We start from the raw sequence: 22,140 nt of genomic DNA, 5'->3' as shown, positions 1-22,140 counted from the left end.
AGACAAATCAACAAAGTGCACCTTTGCTACTAACTCTACCAAGTGTTATGACATTAAATGTTATGGAGCCTCCCACAAGTACACTATCTGAATCATCAAATACAACAATCCCTATTAATGTGCAAAGGAAAAGTCTTATTGAGATTACACCTATTCCCAAAAGGAATGCACCTAATTGTCAAGTCAATATGATGTCCCAAGGAGAAACCTCTAACACACAAAGGTGACAAAGTAACAATACCAACATGGTGGTTAATTTGCAAGGACTTAGTCAACTCCCACAACAACATCAACCTATGGTGGTACAAGGACTTAACACTTCCAACCCTCAACCAAGTCTACATCCACTTAACACACATCCCACATATCAACAGCAAAATCAACCACAACAAAAACAATCTCAAGTGGTGCAAACATCCAACATCCCTAATACACAACCCAATGTAAACACACTTGACTTCTATGTAATGTATCAACAACAACAAGCCATGTTTTCTAAACAAAAAGAGCAACTCAAGCAATAGTTGGAACATCAAAGATTATTTGAGCAACAAATTACATACTAGCAACATTTATTGCAACAACAATATCTACCACAACAACCTCAACTGATACCTCTACAACAAAAATCACATACAACCAATAGAGGTATCCTAACAACAACCACAAAAAATGGCACAACAAAAGCACATGATACATCAATCACAATCGATACCGCAACAAGTACCACAACAAGTACCCCAAAAAGTATCACAATAGCAACCCTTTTGTCTTAGATGTACTAACATACCTCCACCACCTAGTGACACATCACCAGACTCATCAGACATAGAAATGTCAGAACCGAGTAGACATAGCTCCCACCACAGCAAACAGTCTACTCATAGGCACAAAAGACTTGAAGAGAAAGCTATCATGCAAAACCCTAATGAAGAACTATTACAACAATTCAAACAACTTTCCAAACAAGTCAAGGCACTGGGAGTCCAAAAGAAATAGTCTTTGAATATAGAAAGGGACCTATGTCCTAATCCATTTGATAAAAGTATGTATATGTCTCCATTCCCAAAACACTTTGAGGCTCTAAGGTTTGAAAAATACTGAGGAAAAGGCAACCCCATTGATCACATTAGGGAATTTTGTGTTTCATGTACTAAACTCAGTGATGAGCCCACTTACCTCATGAGATTGTTCCCTTCTTCTCTAGGTGGGCTTGCACTAGAATGGTACTCCAAACTTCCTTGTAACATCAAATCGTGGTTAGAACTTGTAGACAAGTTCATCTCGCACTTTGCCTTCAACATTACGAATGAGGTGACACTTTTTGATTTGTGCTCAACTAAATAGAAGATAGGAGAACCATTTATCACATTCTTACTACATTGGAGAAGCTTAGTCAGTCAATGCTCACTAGACATTCCTGAAGAACAAATAAACTTGTGCATTGAAAACTTAGTCCCAGACTTAATGTATGAACTCAAAATCAAGAGCCCAAGCATTATTTCTAAACTAATAAAAAAGGGGGCTAGTATTGAAGATGCTCTTATCTGTAAGGGAATCCTCAAGATAAACAAGGAAAACAAAAACACTAGTTTCTCTAATGACAAGCCAAAAATTTTCTCAAAAAACAAGAATGTGACTAATGATTGTATCGTGGATGCACGAACAATTAGCATAGCACAACTCAATTGACTTTGAAAGGTGTAAACCCTAAAAATTCATAAAGTCCTAATCAAACAGCACCTCAACAATAGAAAACTAAGACTCCCATGCAAGACAAACCTCATAAACAACCTAGAACCAAGGACAAGAAATTCGCACCATTGGGGATACCACTTGAAACTGCACTACAACAGGTACTGAGTAATAACTTCCTATAGTTACCCCCAATCAAAGATGAACCATTGACTAAAGTAGATTGGTGGGATGACAAAAAGTATTGTGATTACCATCGCACTAAAGGACATAAAACCTCATCATGCTTCCAATTGAAATATGCAATACAAGACCTTATTGATGATGCTATAATCACTATTGATCCGTCACTATTAGCATCCAACTCTGATCACACTATCGTCAAAGATCCTTTGGGTAATCATGACAAAGAGAAGCCCTCCAATTCAAATTCAAACTCACAAGGTAATGAATATTACACTTGCACTAGATATGACTACACTATCAATTGTTTGAATGAGTCTGATTCCCACATTTCCACATTCACATTGAAGGCTGAAGACCCTCGTTGCATGGTCACTACACATCGTACCAAGATCACCCTACCTGGAGCTCCATCTAGACTTACTACTTCTACTAGACCTATACCTGCTAATAGACCTACTACTCCTACTTCATCTTATTATAGCCTTGTTGAATGGCTTGGAAAGACCCCTATGTAAATATCCATTTTAGACCTATTGTGTGCATCTGCCCAACATCAAAAGATCTTGGATCAAGCCCTTAAAGAGTTAGTAGTCCCAGATAACATTGATGTTGCCCAGTTCCAAGCCATGGTTGGGAACCTATCTATGTCACAACATATCAAATTTTCCCCTCAAGATATCCCTAAAGACAAACCCAACCATAATAATCCCCTTCACCTTGAAGTCTTTGTCCACAATGTCAAAGTCAGACGTATCTTGATAGATGGAGGAGCAGGGCTGAATATATGTACACTTAAAGTAGTCAAAGGTCTAGGTTATTCTAAAAATGGCATGGATCCCTCTTGAAGGATCACAATCAAAGCCTATGATGATGGTGAACATTTCTCTATAGGGGTCATCATCTTACCTGTCAAAGGTTGTCTAGCTATTGAGAACACTTTATTCCAAGTCCTAGATATAGAAATGAACTGCAACATGATACTAGGTTGCCCATGGATCCATGCTATGAAAGTAGTTCCTTCTACATATCACTAGTGCCTAAAATTCTCCTATAATAATGTAGAGGTAACCATCCCGAGTGATCCAGATCCCTTCTAGTTCTATGCCAATCTTAGAGGAACCACTACATACGAGGTCCCGAAAAACCATGTAGCAAATCCCCTAGAGTCCTCCAAGTATGTTGACCCTTCCACACTTACACCCACATCTAAAGGAAAGCTTAAAATCCAAGACCAAGGTTGCGGTGAGTACTCCATGTCTCATGCCTTTTGTATTGGGAAACCTCAGCTTATGCAGAACAAGCCTAAGTTCATATTTCAAAAGAAACCTTCTATGGCTTTCACTAGTGGAGGCCGACTACATGAAGAACATGTCTATGAAAATACCTCTACATGGATTGAAAAGGCTAAAGTAGAACAAGAAATTACTCCTATATCCCTCAAGAGGTATGGACCAGGATTCACCATCATGTAGAAAAAGGGATATGATGGATGTAGTGGCCTAGGACTCCAAAAGCAAGGCATTGTTCAACCTGTCACTGCATCAGGATGACCTCATAGCTTGGGACTTGGATTCAAACCATTTGTTTTAGGTCTTCCTAATACTAAGTCATCCTCATCTAAGGAGGTGAATGCTTCAAATGATGATAGGGCATCTGAGAACAACCAACCCAAACCCACCCAATCTATATCTAACATTAACAATCCCGATACCTCCCTTGGTCTTTATCATATGTTTGCTAACCTTGATAGCCTACCTATGGAAGATAAAACATGTCAATCCACCTATCATTCAAACCAATTCTTCACCTTGGATCAAAACATTCTGGGATCCAAGCCCTCCTGCTTCTGAACATGATCCTAATGACATCACTAAAGTAGATATCCATATATGTGCCTTTGACCAAAGCTTATTCAACATCGATGATGGCATTCCTTAGTTTTCCCTGAACTTATTGATTGGGACCAACAAGGACCACCAATGTTTGACCAGTTTGAAAATGATGATGCCATCACAAAATTCTTTGAGCTCCATAAAGATGTACCACAAGGTGATCACAAGTCTGGATTTTCCATTCATCTCAACATCATGGCATATTTTGGGGAGTCAACTCCATCTTCTAGTCACAAAATTGAGAAAATAACAAAAAAAGACACAAGTAGGTCTCTTGGTGAAAACTAAAAGGCACCATTAGACCATGAAAAATTCAAAATAAAGGGCATATCCGAGGGTGAAAACCTCTCTAAGGCACCTAAGGATGGAAGATTGGACACACCCCCATTAAAGGAAAGATCAGCATTACTGGTGGAAATGATAGAATAAATTAATCTGGGCACTCTTAACAACCCCAAGGTCATACATTTTGCAGCCTCCTTATCACTAAAAGAAAAAGATGAATTTGCCAAATTCTTTCTAGAGAGGCAGATCAACTTTTCCTGCTCTTATGCAGACATGCCCGAATTAGATCCTAAACTAGTCCTTCATCACTTACCCCTCAAACCAGGAATGAAACTAGTAAAGAAAAAGTTGAGAAAAATACATCCTTAAGTTGCCCTCCTTGTCAAAGCTAAATTGAAGAAACTATTGGATGTTGGCTTCATTAGACCCATTGATTATGCAGAGTGGATATCTAATCTAGTACTAGTAAGCAAACACTCTAGAGGCATCCAGATATGCAATAACTTCTATGATCCTAACAAGGCATGCCCCAAGGATGATTTTCCTTTACCAAACATAGATATCATTGTAGACATGATAGCTAGGTATGAGATGTTATCACTAATGGATGGCTTTTCTGGCTATAATCAGAAAAGAATAGCCCTTGAAGATCAACACAAGATAGCTTTTACATGCCCTTGGGGAACATACTGCTAGAATTTCATGCCATTTGGTCTTTAAAATGTCAGGGCAACATATCAAAGAGCAATGACCACTATTTTCCATGATTTCTTGCACATCCTCATGGAAGACTATGTTGAAGACTTACTTTGCAAATCCTATAAAAGGAAAGATCATTTGGGCATCCTAGATTAGATATTCACCAAAATGGAAAGCTATAAGCTTCGTCTAGATCCAAAAAAGTGTGTATTTGCAATTGTCTCTGGAAAGCTCCTAGTCTACATTGTTTCCCAAAGAGGCTTTGAAGTGGATCTTGAGAAAGTAAAAGAAATACTTGACATGCCTCCTCCAACAAATATAAAAACCTTAAGAGGACTACAAGGATGATTACATTCTATCTGTAGATTCATTGCACAACTAGTAGATAAGTGTCACTCCTTTCAACACCTCTTACGTAAAGGAGTATCCTTTCAATGGAATAAGAAGTGCCAAGAATCTTTCCAATAAGTCAAGGATTATCTTCTACATCTACTAGTTTTAATGGCTCCTATTCTAGGCAAACCATTCATTCTATACATATCTACTATAGATACAGCATTATGAGCTCTCTTAGCACAAAATGATGACCAAGGAAGAGAGTGAGCCATATATTACATTATTAGAATGCTTGTGGGATATGAGCTAAATTATTCCCTAATTGAGCGAGCTTGTCTTGTTGTTGTCTTTGCAGCCTAAAAGCTCAAACATTACATGCTCCATCTAAAAAAATGTTCATCTCTAAGATTGACCCACTGAAGCATCCCTTAAGTAGGGTTTCTCTCACAAGATGACTAGCCAAATGGGTCATGATCCTTAGTGAATTTGACATAGAATATGTAGACAGAAAGGAAATCAAAGGGTAAGTGATAGCAGATTAGTTAGCAAAAGCACCTATGTCAGATGATCATCCCATGCTGATAGACTTTCTAGATGAAGCCATATTTTACATGGGTGTAGCTAATGAATGGAAGCTTTATTTTGATGGATCACATACATGAAATGATTCAGGAGCTGGCATTATCTTTATCACTCCTCAAGGAGACATAATCCCTAAGTCATACAGGATAACATTTCATTGTACAAACAATAGCAGAATATGAGGCACCGATCACAAGACTCAAGATAGCCATCCAATGGAACATTCAAAATTTACAAGTCTTTGGGGATTCCCAATTGGTCTTCCACCAAGTCAATGATGACTATGAAACCAAAGATGATAAACTAATGCCCTACAAGTAGATGGCAAACTTCCTTAAGTTTAAATTTGTCACTATCTCCTTTCTCAACTACCAAGAATACATAACAAGCAAGCTGATGCTATAGCCACCATTGCTTCTATGATTGATATGCTTCAAAATGTGGAATGTTGTGAATTCCTTGTTGAGAAACTTTTGATTTTGACATTCAAACTTCCTCAAACTAAGTTTGTGTGCGAACTTGTTGGTCCCAATTCTCCCTGGTATCAAGACATTTACAATTACCTACATGCCCAAATCCTACCACCCAACTTATCCAAAAATGACTGTGGAGCCTTTATCCATCAAGCTACTAGATATGTCATCATCAGTGACACCCTTTACAAGAGATCCTTTGACCAAACTCTTCTCAGATTCCTTGACTTGCAAGAAGCTGAAACTACCTTGCATGAGGTTCATGAAGGTATATGTGGAGGCCATTTCAATGGTCTGAGTCTAGCCAAGAAACTTGTCAGAGCTAGGTATTATTGGCCTACCATGGAATAGGATGCCCATGACTTTGCCAAAATATGTCATAAGTGTCAAATACATAGCAATCTAATCCATGCACCAACATAAGAATTGTAGCCAATCATATCACCATGGCCCTTTTTCGAATGGGAATTTGATCTTATTGGAGCTATTTCTCCTCTGTCCTCTTATGGTCATAAGTTCATTATCACAACAACAGAATATTTTATCAAGTGGATTGAAGCTATCTCTTTGACCTTCACCACTAGCGAGCAGATCTCAAGGTTTATTCTAAACTACATCAAATGTCGGTATGGAGTCCCCTTGGCTATTATTACTAACCATGGTAGTCCATTTCAAAACAAAGATTTAGACAAGCTCTGCAAGAAGTACAACATATACCATGGATATTCTAGTATTTACCATCCACAGGGCAATGGCCAAGTAAAAGCATCTAACAAGACCATTGTTAAGATTCTCCAAAAGACTGTCAATGATTTGGGTCAAGACTGGCACATCTAACTAAATCCAACTCTTTGGGCATACCAAACAAGTGTGTGTGCTCCTACTAGCGCAACACCATACTCTCTTGTCTATGGCACTGAAGCCATATTTCCCATTGAAATTGAAATTCCATCATTGAGAGTATCCCTACAAGATGTTGTTGATGATGAAAACTACCGAATATCTAGACTCCATGAGCTAGAAATGCTTGATGAACAGAGATGACCTGCCTTGACACATTTGCAAGCTTACCAAAACTGACTCAAATAGAGCTATAACAATAAAGTCTAAGGTCGTCATTTTGAGGTCAGTGATCTAGTCCTGAAGATGAACTACAAGACTCAATAGCATAAAGAAAAACAATGAAAATTCAAACCAAATTGGGAAGGACCTTATGTAGTTACTGCATCATTTGGATTTGGAGTATATCAGCTTGTGACTCTAGAAGGTGAACCACTACCCATGTCCATCAATAGCATGCATCTTCACAAAAATGGATGCCTTTATGAAAACCTAGCAAACAGGCATCTTGGCATGAAAATTTGAGCTAAGACAAAAATCCCATCCAAAAGTGAAAACTTGGCAAATAGGCACTTTGGGCAAGTACCATGGTGAAAACCTAGCAAACAGGCACCATGTGTAATCAGTTATTGCTCCTCCATCTATTGGGATTCCATCTGGTTTTTTCCCCCTCTTTTGTCATTCCCTAATCATATCTTTCATATTGCAAGACATCCTTGGCTCCATGACCATGGCTCACAAACTGGTTAATATCCATTGTTATCCTACATAATGCATCACCAATCTGTACATACTTTGTCATTGGCCTTTGTACATAGTTTACATCTTTTTCGAGGGCATATTACCTACACGTTGCATGAGTTTGAACTTGAACTGGGGGCATATCCCTAAGAACTTTTTATCCATTAGACCTATTGCATAATGGATTGGAGCTAACATCTGTATATGCTTTTATGATCCTGAAAAAATCCTAAACATTCAAACATGATCCTAAAAAATCACTAAAAATCATAAAATGCCCTGAAAAAAATCACTAAAAATCATAAAATGTCCTAAAATAAACCCTAAAAATCATAAAATGTCTCAAAAAAATCACTAAAAATCATAAACTATTCTGAAAAAGCACTAAAAATTGTAAAAGGTCCTAAAGAAACCAGTCACACCAAAAACATCAAATATCCCCAAAAACCCCAAAAATCACAAAACCCATCAAAAATTTGCAATAAACCTTGTCAATATGCATTGGGGATAACCCCCCCTTTTGCATGGACACTTGCACTTTGCATATTGAAACTCAAAGCACTACACTTTCAATGACAATCACACTATCTGAGTAATGTGAACTGATAGTCAAACCAACATGTTACTCTAAACCTATCAACTAAATCCACAACTAGAACTATCACACCATCAACATGTCAAACACTATCTAAACACCTCAAAAACTAAAAACCAAGTAATAATGGACAAGAATAGTTGTTGGCTCATGATTTTTAGTCAGTAATTTATTTTTTTCTTTGTTTTCTTTTCGATCATGTTCCTATGCAACTCGATGATATAAACTAATCTATGAGAGTGGTTGGGATGGTTCATGGTCATCTTTTTTTATTTTTGTTTGTTACAATGCACCTTTTAGAGTTTGGGGCATGTGCATATGCCTCAAGAAGGACAAGGTCAATTTATGTCTGCATCATGCTTGTTTACACAAGAGGCTTGCATTTGTGCTCTGGCCCTTTATGCCATGATGCATTGCATTCCATTTGCCATATCAAAATAAAGTTCCATTTGACATATAGTGCACTTTACAAAAGCAAAGGTCTTCTCATCATACTAATTGCTCCTTGTCTCATCTTCTCTTTCTTCCACATCTCCTTCTTCTACTACCTTAGTCTCGTACTCTAATACACTAAAAGCATTGTTGTCTTGCATATGTCAAAAAGTGAAAAACAATCCAAAGCAATAAATATTTTCATAAACATGGCATTTACATTATCTTCACATTTCATCTGCATTCATTATGTATCACTTTACATCTCATTAGCATTCATTCATGAGAAAAACATGTGGAAAAAATAAAAGATGGCATTTCCTATGCATAACATGTGATAAATCAATGCATGATGTCATAATATAAAACCCACATAACAAAAGCATAAATGCATCCATATAAAACATATAAAGAATATGCATAACATAACATATAGTCATCATAACATAAGTCATCATCTAGTCCATCTCATATAGTCATCATAACATAAGTACATCTCATAAATGTCTCACAAAAGTATCAGAGTACATGACCATGGTTTACATTAGTACTAACTGCCCGTAGGCATGAACCATGAAAGAGCATAACAAAAACCAAAGAGAAAAATAGAAAAGCCCCTCTAAACATGAGTATGCTAGTGTCATCCTATGTTGTCCCTAGCCTCGTGGCCTCTATCTAGCCTCAAGGAGGATCCCTTTTCTCTCTATGGTGGCCTCATAGGCCCCAACACCCCCAAAATGCTATGTGCCCTTTGTGTCCTATGGGAATGAGATCTTAATGCAAAAAAACTCTCTACTCTCAACCCTAGTGGCACCACTCTCTCATACTGATCTCACCAATATTGTGCCTCCATGTGAGCCCTGCTCATCATCATCACTAGATCTTGGAAGTTTGCATCTCTGATTCTGCTAATGAACTCTTGAGACTCCAACACTACCATCTTTTCCCTATGCATAGTTGTGTCTCTCTTAGCCCTAGCCTAGTCCTTCTCAACCATCACCTGATCTCTCTCTACAATAATTGCATCCCTCTCTCTTGTCATAGAATTCACCTTTGTCATAACCCAATTCAACTAAATCTATAGCCCTCTAATCACCTCCAAGAGATCTCACTAACTAGGCCCTGCCTGTACTGGTACTAGTGCCCTATTGGCATAGTCCATGGGATCCCCCTCCACATCCATCATATTTGCATCCCTATCCTCCTAGTAGTCATCCCCACTCCCTCCACCCTCCTCATTGTCATCTCCCTCATCCTCTCCCTCAACATCCTCCTCATCATCAACCTCATCCTCCCCCTCATCATCACCCTCATCATCCCCTGCATCATCCTCATCTCCCCCCTCATCATCCTTAATATCATCTCCCTCCTCTCCACCCCCTCCTCATCATCACCATCATCAAATCCCTCCTCATCCTCTCCCACATCCTTCTCCTCCTCATCATCCTCCTCATCTTGTGGCCTCCCTCAAGGTGTTGAGATCTATCAAAGGTCTCAGTCGATGCTGTTCAAACCACCTATCTTATGCTATTATCATGCCTGCATCCACTATATATGTTGTTGCCCCCATTAGTCTCAACTATAACTCTACTAACTATGCATATGCTACCTTTTTCTTGATGGGTGATCCCCACTCTCACACCTTTGCTCTAGATCAGGCAAACAATGCTAATCTAATAGGTACATCTTGTGTCTCCCCAAACTTTCTATGTACCTACTCTAGTAGGTACATCTCTATAACTAGGTGACTAATCATTGTGCACCCTATGAGGTAGTGCTCCTACCTGTAGTATGGTAAGTGAATGCCATCATCATCCCATCTAGGGCAATCTCTGTATGGCCTCCAGATGAATTGCATCATCATTTCTATCTAATTGCAGAAGTATCTTGCATATCCCAATGGTCCTCGGGCTAGTACACCTCTGTAGCTATAGGGATATGGCATATCATCCACCAACTCTCACTCTACTAGAGGCCTAAATATGGAAATGTGCTCATAGGTCTAGATCTATAATAATGTCCTACCAGTCTTGAATGATAATCCACCTCTATATGCTACATGATGTAGATAATAATATAACATCCCCAACATGCATCGGCCCTAGGCAAACATGGTATCCCCCATGATCATCTGCTCAAGTACTCAGCCCCATCCATCTCTGATTCCATGTCCCCATCTATCTAGTATCATAAATCTACCAATCACCCAAAAAATCACAATTGTCAGCCGCTCATGGCATGTCACTAATAGGCCCCATCCAATCTCATAGTCTCAAATCCCTAGCTTTGCATCTCTGCATCCAAATAATTGGTGTAGAGTTTCTCATCCTATAGCTAGGTCATACACTACTACATCTCCATAAATAGGGATCCTTAGGATGTGCCATACATCCTCTAGTGTTACAGTTGCCTCCCCAATTGGTAGGTGGAATGAACTAGTCTCTCAATCCCACCTCTCTGTCAAAGCTGTTAGCAAAGCCCTTTTCCCCCTCATCTTTGGCATAAAAGTAACATGATATAATCCCAACCCAGCTAATATCCCATATTCACCCAATGTCATCTGATCATGTTGTGCAAGGTTCTATGGCCTATTTCCCCTTACCTATAATAGGGGTAGCTCCTCCTGCATAATCATACAGCCTATGTCAACCTCCTATGGTTTTGCATCTAGTTTACCCTACTTTTGACCAAAGTTTGACTTAGTTTGACTCTAGTTTGACACAATTTGACTTTTTACATGAGCATTTTTGACTAATTTGACTTATTTTTTGAACTCTTCCTAGGTTTTTGAACATGTTCACCAAGTTTTAGGTCCTTTTGAGCTCATTTGCATCATTTTGACCCTATCCCTACCCATCTGTCAGCCTTTTTCCTTCATTAGAGCTAAGTTTGACCAAGTTTGACTTTTCCTTAACTATCCTAGCCTTAGCTAACCTATTTTTTCAAATATTCCTAGGGTTTTGAACATGTCCTCCAAATTTTGAGTCATTATGAGTCTGTTTGCACCCTTTCAAGCCCTTTGCACTGTTTGTTGTCATCATTTACCCAAGTTTGACCTATATCTACCCTAAGTTTGACCACATTTTGACCACTTAGACCATATTTGACTGAATTTTATCATTTTTCTAACATCTCCCTAGGGTTATGCTAGCCTCTACCAAGTTTTAGCTCAATTCGAGACCATTTGGACCCCGATCGGAGCCCCTGAGCATGCTAGGGCGCAATTGGGGTTCCCAACTATGTCATGGATGCACTTGGTCATGGCAACTACATCTATGATGCACTTTGGAATTTTAACTACGTCCAAGATGCACTTGGCTTCGTTTTGGGTGTATTTGGGGCATTTGGATGCCCTACCTGGCCCCCAAGAACCCCGTTTGGCCCTGTTTGACCCCTGTTTGACCCTGTTTGACCCCTGTTTGACCCTAATAGACTCCTAGGTGCCTAAAAAGTAGGAAAAAGTAGGAAAAAGCATGGAAAAGTAGTGAAAATCATGAAAAATCATAAAAAACCACATAGATAGCCTCAATGTACTCATCAAAGGTCCAACATCTGCCCGCTGTTGGAATGTCTGCACCCATTCACCAAGGTGTTGCTCCCTCGGTAGTCAATCAATTCTCCTTGCTCCAAAGCTCTTTTCTTCCAAATGAGAGAGTGAAAATGACCTTCAAAACCATCTAAAATCCATTTTATAACTTGCTACTACCTAGATGGATGTGCATGAGGTCTTTTATGTGTTGGTCGCGATGCCCTTTTTCGACTCTAGAGCCCATAACTTTCACTTTTTAACTCTGATTTTTTATCCATCAATTGCTATGGCTTTTTTTTCTCATTATCAATGAAATCAACCTATCATATGCCTATGTTGGTCAATTTATCAAGGGGGCATAAATATATACCACATTGTCGGGCATGCTTTTATGGCTTTTTCGTTATCATTCTTTGACACAACGCTCTAAATCGCATTGTATCAAAGAGGGGCAAAATGTAGACGCTCAAAAATGGTTCACATCTATATTTTCATCATTTTTTCATACTAATTCATTCCATTTTCTCATTCTACTAACTCTAATCTTTAGGCCAAATTGATCATACTTTATCATTTGTATCCTCTTTCACATCAATTTCATGTCATTTCAAAATCATTTCATATCAACTCAAAACCATTTCATATCAACTCAAAATCACCTCAAATCAACTTAGAATCACTCAAAATCAATCATAATCATCATGAAACATATCAAATATCAAAAATCAATCATCATATTTCTAATCCTAGGCATTGTTGTGGCTTTCAGCACCTTAGAAACCTATCAAATCTTATCAATCTAGCCTTAGTACTGTCGTGGCTCTCAATGCTAGGTCAAACTATCATTCATGTCATTTGATCTTTGACATTATTGAGGCTTTCAATGTCAGATCATGACATCATCAAACCACTTTAATAATATTGGTTGTGTCTATCGATATTATTATGATCAACCTTATCAATCAATCTCAATCCTATAGCATTTACAATGTCGGTTAAATGTTACGTATCAATCAATTCAAGTCATGTGTCCTTGGCATGTTATCAATTTTAATCAATAAATTTGACCATGGCTTTGGTCTAGCTATCATCATCTTATTCGATCTGTATCATCATCACATTCTCATCAAAGGATACTATCGCATTTATTTAATCAATCTAGCCAATCATTTACTAATTTTCTCTATAGTATTAAATAACCCATAATTTAATCCTACAATTGTTACTAATTATTCTTCCTAATTGTCATCCTCAATTAATTAATTTTATTAATTAATTGATTTATCATTCACAAACCATGGAAATTCATAATTTCCTAAGTCGCATTTTCCTCCATTAATTCCATTTTTACTAATTCCTATTTTGTGGAATAAAAGGATTTTTAATTCAAATATTCCATGAAATATTGACATCATTGTGAGACTTGGGTATGACACCTCGTTGATTCTCCTTTGACACTTGGCTAAGATATGTCATAATCCAATATTTTTATTCTCTTATGCAAGTACATATTTGGCTTATTTGTCAAAGATTCTTGTCTTTAAGTGGGTTGAGGTGTCTTATGACGAGTCATAGATTCTCTTCCACATTTAGCCAAGTTTGACTTTCATGTGTCATAGAATCCTAGATTTGGCATATTTTTTCATATGCATCATGGATTCTTAAAGGAATCTCTTGCCACATCACATATCTAATGGTGACAAATCCAATACTCTCATCCTCCATGCCAATTATAAAATGGCCATTCTTCCTCTCATTTCTGGTCCTAATTCTTGAATCTTTGAGTCCCTAATTCTTGAGTCTTTGGGTCCTAAATTCTTTTAGATTTTTCACTCCATCTCTCACATTAAAATCACAACTTCTAGTATTCTCATAGCATTATCCATATCATAGAATTTTGCTTCAATTTTGTGTGCATTATAGGCAATTTTGGAGCTACATCATTTGGAGAAGAAAGAAGGACATGGGAGCTAGAAACGAAAGAAGGGGTTTCTATTGCTTTCTTTATTAGTTTGGCTTTCATGGTAGACTAGTGGGTGCTAACATATGTTGATTGAGTTTATAATTTTCTCATAGTATGTTATGCATTTAGCCCATTTTCTAGTAGTACATCACTCACTCAGATTGGGTAGGAAATATTGATGATAGGAAAAGCACTAGTGGAGGTGCATTATTTCTAGGAAAGAGATTAGTGTCATGGACAATCAAGAAACATAATTGTATTTTGAAATCAACAGTTTAAGTCAAGAATGTGGCAGTTGTAGTGAACTATTCAAATATAATGTGGATTAAGGAATTGTTGAAAGGCATGCAAGAAGAGATTATAGATCTAGTTGTTATCTATTGTGATAATAGAAGTGTTATTAACATGTCAAAGTATCCAATGATGCACACTAAGACAAAGCACAATGCTATCAAGTATTACTGCTTGAGAGAATTAGTTCAAGACAAAGAAGTGAAGCTAGAATATGTGAATACAAAGGAACAAATTGCTGACATATTAAAAAAACCATTACCCAAAGATGCTAATGAATACATAGAGGTAAATTAGGGATTATTCCCCTAACTAAAGCTACTTAGGAAGCCAAGGTGCATTGCATCACATGTGCTACATAGAACATTCTACATAGTGGTGCAATATAGCTCTACTTTGGGACATGCCTAAGGTAGAATACTTCAATACAACATAAAAGATTAGTCATAGACAGATGACAAGTATCAACCAAACAAGTAAAATATACATAATTCAGATGTATGAAGAATTTGAAGCTAAGAAAACTATACATTTTTGGCATTATTTTCAAAGAGGGAGAGATTACTAAGAAACTCAGATGGAAACTAAGATGAAAGAGGGAGAGATCACTAAGAAGTCACAAGATTACTAAGAAAAGAAAAATAAACCTCAGAGGGAGAAAATCATGAAAGAGAGCAAACTAACATAGGGGGTTTGAATAGATGAGAATCAAAATGAAACTAAGAATAGTGGTCACTCATAGAAGTGAAATCTTTTGGATTGCATGGTAACTAAGTTATTGTTAGTATTTTAGATATTTAAGATGTTTCCATCAATGTCAAAGAGGGAGATTCATGGAAACTTACAACTAGCACAATTTTTGTTTTGTCATTGATGTCAAATCTGTGGATGAGAAATATTGCTACCTAATCTAAATGTCATATCTATTTGATTGATGAAGAGGATTTGAGAGTTACTCATAACTATAGCACCTAGAGGAAAGGTTAAAGTTATGAAAAGGGAGTTATAATTGACATTTGATTAGATAGACATTGATAAAGCAAAGTAATTATTTATATCAAGAAGCTAAGCTAAGCCGAGCAAAAGAGTAAAATACTAAGGATTGTCGAGTGATGCTAGTATCAGTCAAGCCATTATCAGTGCTGAGCAAATCTAGTGTTGAATGAGCATTACCATTGACTAATAAAGTTAGTTAATGTTGAGTTAGAAAGCTTAAATAGTGACTAAGTATTTTAGTATTGACCAAGTGTCAAAATTTAGTGATTTTCAAGTGACTGTAAAATATAAAATTCAAAGAAATCGTAAGATCAAGTCGACTCAATTGATTTCTTGGGAGATGTAAAATGTGTTAAAGATTAGATTGATGAGTTGGATCAGTAAATTCAAGGTGGTGATTAAGTAAAGACCTAATAGAAGGATTCTAGAGAATTTTCTAGAGGATGATCAAGAAGATATACAAAAATATTGAACTAAGTTGAATCTAATCGTAAACCCTAAGATCTACGGTGGATTTAGAAAATGGTAAAGCATAAATTGCCTATTTAAGGTGATACAAATCCAAACATTCAATGCCCAGTCTAGCCCCAGCCTATGTGTGTGAGTTTGTATGTAAAGGAAGTTATACAGAGAAAGGTTAATCAGAAACATACAAGTGAGTGAATGTGAGGTTGAGGAAAGCTTGCAGATGTGATGTTTTTGTTGATAAGTGAATTTGAGTAGAAGGCTTAAGTGTTGATGAGAATATTGGACTGATTTCTTAAGGGTATCCAAGCAAATCAAGATCAAAGATGACAAAGAAAGGCCTATCAGTGAATTGGCATAAGGACTGAATAGAGATCTGAACCAACAAATGTGAGTCATAATCACATAGATCAAAACCTATTATTTTCTTTCCTATCATTGTAAATAGTTTGTATTAGAATCCTTTTAATGGAGATTGACCTAATGGTCATTTGAAGACTTAATAGTCTATGTAAATCCTTTGACTAGGTGACATTCTAAATGGAATGATCAAAGTCCTCTTACAAGGCCACTCCTAATAGGGTGATTAAATCCTCTAACCAGGTTACATTTAATAGTGTGTATTATAACCTTTAATAGGGTTGGCTCCTAACAAAGCTCAATTTGAAAGAGTGAAACATAGTGACATGTTGCTAGTGGTTTTTCCCAAATTGGGTTTCCACATAAAATCTTAGTGTCAAACTATGATAAATGTCTTATGAATGTTTTACATGTGATGATGTTTTCATTATGTAATGCAAGTTAAGTTTATGATAGTTTTACAATAGAGACCAGGCAATAGTTGGATCAATAGGATCAATAGAATAGTGATGTATTTAATGTTTAATTGTTCAAGTGGTACATATAGACCTTGAGTAACTAATTCACACCCCCCCCCCCCCCCCCCAGTTATTTTAAACATCTCTAACACCACTAGCATCACAATCTACTTGAAACACCTTGTTAAAATATGGAAGCACTAAAATAGGCTTCTCTATAACTTTTAGTTTCAATAGATTAAAAATCTTATATGCTCCTATAGTCCACTTAAATTCTTTCCTATCCCCTCTCATTATTTGAGTCAAAGGTCTAGAAATACTATGAAACCTCTTATGAAATTTCTATAAAAACTAGCTAGTCTATGAAAAAATATTACCTCTGTAGCACTCTTTAGAGGAGGTCATTCAAGGATAGCCTTCACTTTCTCTGGATCCATTTTCAAACCTTCTATTGAGAATACAAATTTAGGTACACCAATTCCTTCTTTAAAAAACTTCACTTCTTCAATTTTATCAGCAACTTATCAAACACCTTTCAAATATGTGTCAAATGCTCCTCTAATATCTTATTAAAGAACAATATATCATCTAGGTAAATAATGAAAAACTTACCCATAACTCCTTTAGTACCTCATTCATGATCTACATGAAAATGCTCAGTGTATTGGTTAGCCCAAAAGGCATGACTAAACACTAATGCAGTCATTCCCTTGTTTTGAAAGTAGTCTTACACTCATGACCCTCTCTGATGTGAATCTGATGGTATCCACTCTTTAGATCTATCTTTGTAAAATATACAACTCCACTCAAATAGTCCATAATATCATCCATCCTTGGAAATGGAAATTTGTACTTGATTGTGATCTTGTTGATAGCACAAGAAGCTATGTACATTCTCCATTCTCTATTCTTCTTAAGTGTTAATACAACTGGTATAACACATGGACCCAAACTCTCCTGAATCAACACCTTCTACAACAACTCATGCCCTTGTTGTTAGAAATAGGAAATACTGAGAGGGGGGTGAATCAATATTCTACAAAATTTTGTCACCAACTAGATATTATTAGTTACTTTGAACCATGTATAAGAAAGTAAACAAGTAATGTTGAACAGTAATAATAACTAGGAATAAAGAGAACTCATAACACCATAATTTGTTAACTAGGGAAACCTTGGCCAAGGGAAAACTCTGGTGGGGATGATACCCACTAGATATTATACTAATATATATGTTCCTAGTTAGAGGATGGACCTTGTTAGGAGTCAATGAGAAAATTTAGTATAGAGAGTCCCTATTAGGAGACTTTGAATCCCTATTAGGAGATTTCAACCCTATTAGGAGTTGTAGGACAATGGATGCAAGAAGATCTCACTGCCCAAACATGTGCTTCCAATTACAAGAAGAGCTCACTGTCCAAAAAAGTAATCAGTCCTCAAGTATATACTAACTCCATCTATCTTTGGTAGTCATAATATGATGTCAGAAACATTTTACATATAATACAATGTACTAATTTAAACCAACTTCATACTTCAACAATTTTCCAAGTACCAAAAGCTAAGTATACTAACTCCATCTATCTTCACTAGTCATAATATGATGTCAGAAACATTTTACATATAAAACAACATACTGTTGTAAACCAATTTCATACTTCAACAATTTTCTAAGTACCAAAAGCTAAGTATCTTTATTACCAAGGTTTTCTACAAGTAATTACATCATGTGTTTCCATTAATGATAAAAATTACATCACTACATAAAGCCAATTCTCAACAATATCCCCCTTTGGCATTGATGGCAACAAAGTAAGGAAAATTAGCTAAGTGAAAAAACCTTAACAAAAACTCACAATATTTATCATCTATTATATTACACATACCTCTCAATTGCTAAATTTCTCCCCCTTTGAATATGATTGCTACATACATAACTTACTACACAATTTCTTCTACAACTTCTCCCACTTTGACATCAATGACAAAGGTCGAAAAATCAAAAAACTGTCAAAAAAGTTATCTGTCCACTATCAAAACACTATCTTGCTACCTGAAGCTATTAAAATCTTCATACACTCATCAAAATTTTCCTTCAAACTATTCATACCTTTCTCCCATGTGTCCTTTGTTTCTTTGGCAATAGTGAGCATTGCAAATAAGGCATATGATGCAATCTCAACTGCATTAAGGTTGGAGTAGGTGAAGTTTGCATAAGTGTCTTTTGTTTTGACACATTCTTCCAACTATCTTTCAATGGATGATATCTTCAGAGAAATAGTCTCTTTTAATTTTGGTAGTCTTCTCAAAGTTAGTCTTTTTCAAGTTCTAGTTTCCTCATGTCTGTGTGAACACTAACAACTTGTCCTTCCAATTCATCAACTCTACAAGAGGGCTATTGTATCTGACTAGTTAGAGTTTCAAGCTCACACAACTTCCCCTAAATCTCTCTATACAAATATTTGGTCAACTTATGATATAAAGTACATTTGATGTACAATACTGCCCCAACTTGTTGACATCTTCACAGTTCCTTGATACAAGTATCAAGACTCAACAAATCATTCCAAATATTCTAACAAATGGTGCTAAAAATATTAGCATCATGTGAAATTTGAGCCTTAGACTCAGCAACATTCAACAAATTTGTAAATTCATCATCAAATGATTTTACAACTGCTTGTGCTCTTTGTTCAAGGTTTGCTTCAGTGTGTTTGGCTGTGAAGGTGTTGTGTAATCTATCAGTCACCTCCATTAATGCTCTCTATAGACTTTTGACCTTTCTATTCTTCTCAAATAATTTTTCAAGGATGAGATCAAGTGAGATTGATCATCATCATCACTTATAAGGTTAGAAAGAGATATAGGAGAGGATGAGCTAGATGCTTCAACTCATCTTCCACTTGTTTCTTCTATGTTGCCTCCTTTGATTTTCTCTCTTCTTCTTCCTTCTCTTCTCTTTCTTTCTTTTCTTTTTCTTTCTTTTCTTTTTCTTTATTTTCTTTTTCTTTTCTCCTTCCAACCTTTTCCTCTTTTTCTTCTTCTTTCCTCTTTTCATCTTCTTTCTGCTTCTTTTCCTCTTCAAGAAATTTTAGCTTGACTTCTTCAATCTTCTTCTTTTCTTCTTCTAGCTATCTTTTCTCTTCTTCAATTAGTCCTAACTGATATTGAATATATTCAAAATGGAGCTCAGGTTGATCATAGCTTATGAAAGGATTATCATCAATATTAATTATGACACTAGTTTGACCAACTTTCATAGTATCACCACTTATTAATACTTCTAAAGTTTTATCTCTAGTGTTAGGAGTTGTCTCTACCTCCATCAACATTTTATTGATAGCTTCAGTAGTTTCACTTCTTATTATATTGTTATCACCTTCCATAAATAGAATAGGCCTCATTTTTTTTGTAGATAGGGTGCTAGTTTACCCATCAATTTCTTTATTTCTTCTTCATTTTTAGTCTTGCACATAGTTCTTATCATTGATTTCTGAAGTTCCATATCTTCTTCCCAAACTGGTGCCTTCTTTGCTATAAGTTTATCATAGACTTTCTGATTGAAAAATCTTTTAATATCCTTAAGTTTCAATTTATATAAAAATCAATTATTTCACAGTAGAGATATCAATCTATTCTTTCTCCATGTTACTGTACAAATCATAAAACTTGTTCATCTATATAAAGTTTCCTTCATTAAAAATGGTTGTGTTAATCTTCTTTATCTTTAGTTTCTAGGGTTGCCTTGTTTTACCTATTGGCTACTTAGAAAAAATGACTTTCTTTGGTTTTTTGTCTTCTTGTTCCTCCTTTTCTTCTTCATCACTAGAGTCTTCAATTGTCAACAATGTCTTCTTTCTCTTCTATGGTCCAATAGCTTGTTTCTTAACACTTTTTGATAGCCTTTTAGATCCACTTGGTTGTTTGGCTAATACAATAGCATATGGAATGCTCTATTCTGTAGAAGTTTCTACAATAGATACACCAGATGCTTGGCCAACTAACAAAGGTGTCACATATATTATGCCTTATTCACTAGTTTATTTTAGTCTAGAGATAGTCTGTCTAACTACTTGAGATTCTTATTCTGACATACCAGCCTCAAATAGTTATTTCCTCATTATAGATGCAATCTTCTAATGAGATTCCTTTTCTAATGATGCTTGGTAAGCTAACTGGGTTATCTCATCATATGTTCCAAATCTATATGATGCTTGATCTATATTGAATTTCAACATTAAATCAATATAATTGATAGCTATATCATCACTCAACTCATAACCTAGGGGCTTAATAAATGTTTCCCAAGGTTCTACTACTTCAATGTAGGTTAAGTCAGTATCCATCATAAAACATGTATCATTCTTAAATTTGTCAATGATTGTAGGGGCAATTATGAATCTTTGTTTCATCTCATTTTGAAATGTTCTCACAATCAAATTTCCATTGTCCAAGATTTTCTCTGCTAGATGCCTTCTACACACATTTGTTATCTTGTCCAGAGTGCATCTTTCATTGCTCATAATATCAGTAACTAATAAAAATGGAAATATCTTAAGTACATGAAATAAAATATGATAAATTAAAGATTGAAATCTAAATACACCACCCTTAGTTCTCTTAATTTTCTCCAAATTCTCAAGAATTTGTACTCTTAGAATCTCACTTAAATTCACCTGTTCTTTCTCAACACGTACCTTATAAGTTGTATAAATAAAGCTTGTTGATAACTTATCATTCTTATAACTTTTACAAATAGAATATGCAATGAGTCTACTCAAGAATCTTACATCATGTTGTCTGATGGTGTTGATCATCATTGCTTTACCATTGTAAATTGCCTTAGTATAACTTTCAACCTTTTCCTTAACTATTTTCTCACCAATAGGTACACTACCTTGTTTGTTAAGACCAGTAACCTCATGAATAAGGTCGGTAGAGATGTCAACTACATTGTCTCCCATCCAAATCTTTCCATTATGAATTATGCTCAATATGATCTAAGTCCATTCTTTTGTATCAAGTTTGTGGTAAAAATGATATCTAACTAAGTCTAAGTCTTTTAGATGCTCATATCTAGGTTTAATAGTCATATCATAATTGAAAACAATTTCCATGCCTTATGTGTCCTAATAATTTTCCTTGACTGGTGGAAAAGACACACTTGCTTAGATTGAGGGATACCCCAAACTCTCTACACCTTATGAACACTTGTCTAAGATAACCAAAATGATCTACTATGTCTTTTGAATACACTATGATATCATCAAGGTAAACTAATACAAACCTTTCAATCATGTTCTTGAAGGCCATCTCCATTTC

Source organism: Cupressus sempervirens, chromosome 8, assembly GCF_028749045.1.
Source record: "Cupressus sempervirens isolate cs-2001-9-10 chromosome 8, ASM2874904v1, whole genome shotgun sequence".
NCBI lineage: Eukaryota > Viridiplantae > Streptophyta > Pinopsida > Cupressales > Cupressaceae > Cupressus > Cupressus sempervirens.
This window is presented reverse-complemented; position numbering follows the sequence as displayed.